Consider the following 4,618-nt stretch of genomic DNA (forward strand, 5'->3'; position numbering starts at 1 on the left):
TAACCTTCCAGTACAACAGATTAAACCCAGAGCCTTCACATTGTTACCTTCCTGTTATGTGTGTGTCTTATTGTCTCCCCCAAAGCCTCATGCAGTCATGGGGTGGCTTCTGGAGTTTGTGATTGATTATTGTGGGTGTGGGTGCTGCACTTGCTCTGGGGCAGGCAATTTGCCTTACAATGTAAGGAGGGATGAGAGGCTAGCTGCTGCCACTCCCTTTGCTCTCTTGCACTTTGCCACAGCCATGCACAGTTGCTCTGTGCCATGTGCCATTTGCCTTGGAGCCAGCTGAGTATGGACTGAAACCTCCACTAACTTTGAGCTAAATAAACCTTTCCTTCCTTCATTCTGGGTGTCAGGTATTTGTCACAGGACAAAGAGTAACTGAGACACTGCCCAACTCTTTAATTTTTGAGACAGCATCTTGCTAAATGTCCCTGGCAGGACTCAAAACTTGGGATCTTTCTGCCTCAGCTACCCAAAGCACTGGGATTATCAGTGTGTGCCACCATGCCCATATGGGGCCTCATTTTCAACTCTTTATTTAAAAAGGAAACTCACCAGGTTAAAGCTGGTGTCTAAGCATCACGTGAGCTGACAGGATATGCCCTGTAGCAACCACACTCCTGCAGCAGGGACTTTGCCTCCTAAGGGTCTGCTCCTCCTCCCTGCGCTACTGCCCTTTGGGCCTCATCCTCAAGGGTTTATCTCCCCACAAGTCTGTTGAAAGAGAACTATTTCTTTCATTAGATAACTTAAATTTCTTCCCAAAATCTAGGCAGGAAAGGAAGATCTGCTTAGTCAGTGGCTACAGAAAGGTTAACAATATGTTCCAGATGAATTAACAATGTAAATGCAACATAATATTAGCAGAATGTTTCAATAACCTTGGGGGGAGGGGAGAACTTCAGTCACACTAGAAACTAAAAGCTAAAAGAAGAGATGTTTGACGGCAGGAAAATTAAGGGCATTTGACAGCAGAACGATGTATCAAAAGACAAATTATAATGGAGGAATCGAGAGTGCTAGCTACAGAGAACACAGGATCTTTTGTGGGTAACAAAATGTCCTTAAAACTAATGTAAGGAGGGGAGAGAGACTAGCTAGAGGGACACAGATTTGGTCCCTTTCTCTCCCTCTGACTGAACCCAGGGTCTTTGTACTGAATTATATCTGTAGTCTTTTATATCTCTATCTATCTATCTATCTATCTATCTATCTATCTATCTATCTATTCCCCCCCCCCCAAGCCAGGGATTGAACTCAGGCCCTACCACTTGCCAGGCAAGTGCTTATTCTACTCAGCCTACATCCCCAGCCCCTATATTTTGTTTTGTTTTGTTTTTTTACTTTGAAGTAAGTCCTGATAATGGTCCAGGTTAGCCTCAAACTTGCAATGCTCCTACCTCAGCCTCCCGGGGTACTGGGATTATAGCTCTATAACACCACACCTACCTCTGCTTCTCCTTCATAAAGATGCTTGTGATTGCATTGCCTGCACAGATAACCTGCTGTCTCAAGATCATTAATCACATCTGCAAACACTCTTCCTCCTCCCCAGGAGATAATGTTTGCAGGTCCCAAGAATTAGGATCTGACCACTAATAGGTTTTTCGGCAGTACAGTGAAGAGATAGGAAAGATAAAAGAAGCCTTTATTAACTCCAAAGACAGGAGAGGATAGAGGGCAAATGGGGCTGATCCTCTGGCCTGAGACAAAGAAAGCTGAGACTTGTATGGACTTTTTCTATGGGTGGAATTTGAAGGGGATGTTTAGAAATATCTGAAGAGCTGACTGGGGTCTTTCCTGAGGTGGCAGGAAAGGTGAAAGGGAATTGCACCCTGGGCTGAGCTGGAAAAGAAGGGGGAGGTGGTTTCTGGGAAGATGAGCTGTTGTTTTAAGGGCTTCAGCCATACTATAACATTTTTTTTTTTTTTTTTTATCAGAACTGGGGATTGAACTCAGGCCCTTGCACTTGCCAGGCAAGCACTTATTCTAGTGAGCTATCTCCCCGGCCCTTCAGCCATACTAGATGGCCACCATAATAATTCAGCAATTCATACTAGGGTCAGAACCTATCAACCACAAGCATTTTAATCTTCCAATAGATTCATAGTCCTTTCCTAAGGCTGGGAGTAAAGAAAAGGTATTTATTAACTGTCTAGGTATTTTAAGAATGCTCAGGGATTTGGAGCAGGTAACTCAGGGCTGGGTCTTTTGGTTTTTGTTTTTCTTTCTTTCTTTTTGGATTTTGTCATTAATGATGTTAAAGAAGAAGGTCTTTTGGTAAATTGATCAAATTTATGAATGGCACTGAGCCTAGAAGAACTATTAAGCCTACTAGTGCAGTATTTTAAGAAAAGCATACTTAGAACCCTGACACCCCACACAAGCATACTAGGTGCACACATCTGCCATGCTTTGAATGTATTTTGTCTCCTCCGAAAATTCATGTTGAGGCTGGGGAGATAGCGTGGCTGTCTAAGTGCCTGCCTGGCAAGCACAAGGACCTGAGTTTGATCCCAGGTACTGTGTGCCATGCCTCAGGGCTTGTCATGCCGGGGCCCCAAAACCAGGCGTGGTGGTGCATGCCTATAATACCAGTGCTGGGGAGGCTGAGACAGGAGGAGCACTATGAGTCCAAGCTGTGTAGCAAGATGTTGTACCAAATAAATAAACACATAGTTGGGGTGTTTTTTGTTTTTTTTTTTTGATATTTTGTACAGGGTCTACAGAGTCTTACTACGTAGATCCGACTCAAGTAATTCTCTTGTTTTCAATTTCCCAAGCCCTGGGACTACAGGCATGCACCACCATGCCCAGTCTCAATGGCTTTCTCAGCACGCCCTGGGTGTGGTGCCAGCTGGGAGTGCCGTGATGGCATGGCAGGCTGGGATTCGAACCCCAGCCACTGAGCTCTGCCTAAGCAGGCACTTTAGTCCACTGAGCTATCTGGCCAGCCCCATAAATAGTTTTAAATTTTTTTTTTTAAGAAATGCACAACAAAAATTCATGTTGAAACTTGTGCAACAGGGTCAGGAGGTAGGACCTACAGGGAAGTATTCAGGTCATGAGGCACTGCCCTCATAAGTGGGCAAATGTCATCTAACAAGGGCTTCTGGGAATGGACTTACTTCCTACTGGTCTGTGATAGAGGGACACAGATTTGGTCCCCTTTTGTCCTGCCCCTCTGCCACACAGGGCACAGCAAGGAGAATCTCACCCACACCAGATGCAGTGCCTTATCTTGGACTTCCTGGCCTCCAGAACTGAGTGAGGTATATCCCTGTTCTTTCTAAATCATCCAGTCTCGTGTATTTTGGTATAATAGCACACACCAAAAAAAAAAAAAAATTAAGACATTATGAGAGCCCACAACACATTGACTATAGGATTATACCATTTTTTGAAGTAATAGAAAACCAAAAGTCCATGGTGTCACACATCTGTAATCCTAGCTCTTGCGATTCTGAGGCAGGAGGATCACCATAAATTCAAGACCAGCCTGGCCTACATAGTGAGTTCTCCTCCAACCTGAACTACATAGTAAGATAGTAAGAACCTGAGAGAGAGAAAGAGAGAGAGAGAGAGAGAGAGAGAGAGAGAGAGAGAGAGAGTCAGAGAGAGAGACAGAGAGAGAGAGATTCTAGCCTGCATATCCAAAAGCCTCTTATAGACAAGGACAAATCCTTTTGTTTGTATTCTCAGCACCCAGTACAGCATATGATTGATTATACATTTACTAAACAAGTCAGGGCTGGAGAAATAGCTCAGTGGCCTAAAGCTCTTGCTTAGGCAAACTTAGGCAGATTCAGGGGACTGTGGTATGATCATCCCCGGCACCACATACTGCGCTAGCTCTGCCCTCAGGGCAGGCTGAGCCAGTCCAAAAAAAAATCCAGGTGTGATGGCACATGCCTGTCATCTCAGTACTCAAGAGATTGAGGCCAGGACTGGAGAGATAGCTCCACAGTCTAAGCACCTGCCTGGCAAGTGCAAGGACCTGGGTTCAATCCCCGGTACCCTGTGCCAGTCCTGGAACCCTGTATGCGCTGTGCCAGCCACTGAAACCAGGCACGGTGGCACATGTCTGTAATCACAGTACTGGGGAGGCTGAGACAGGAGGATCACATGAGTCTGAGCTATGTAGCAAGACCCTGTACCAATAAATAAATAAATAAAAGATTTTTTAAAAAGAAAGAGAGAGAAATTGAGGCCAGAGGACTGCCACAGATTTGAGGGCAGCCTTGGCTACATAGTGAGACCTTGTCTCAAAGAAAACAATTTAAAAAATATTGAACAGGGCCAGCCAGATAGCTCAGCAGATTAAAACACCTGCTTAGGCAGATGCAGGGACTGCCATGCTGTACCAGTCCCACCCTGGGGTGCTCTGAGACAGTGATTGAGAGTGGGCATGATGGCGTGCACCTGTAATCCCAGCTCTTGGGAGGCTGAAAACAGGAGTCACTACCGAGTCTGATCTGTGTAGTGAGATCCTGTACACCCTGTACTAAATACATTTTTAAAAAATTACTGAAAAAATGAATAAAAGGCATATTTAAGCTTTTGTTTTTCTTTGCCAAGAATCAAATCAAGGAGACAAGTTCTCCTTCATCAA

This window comes from Octodon degus, unplaced genomic scaffold, assembly GCF_000260255.1.
Source record: "Octodon degus isolate 3935 unplaced genomic scaffold, OctDeg1.0 scaffold00297, whole genome shotgun sequence".
NCBI lineage: Eukaryota > Metazoa > Chordata > Mammalia > Rodentia > Octodontidae > Octodon > Octodon degus.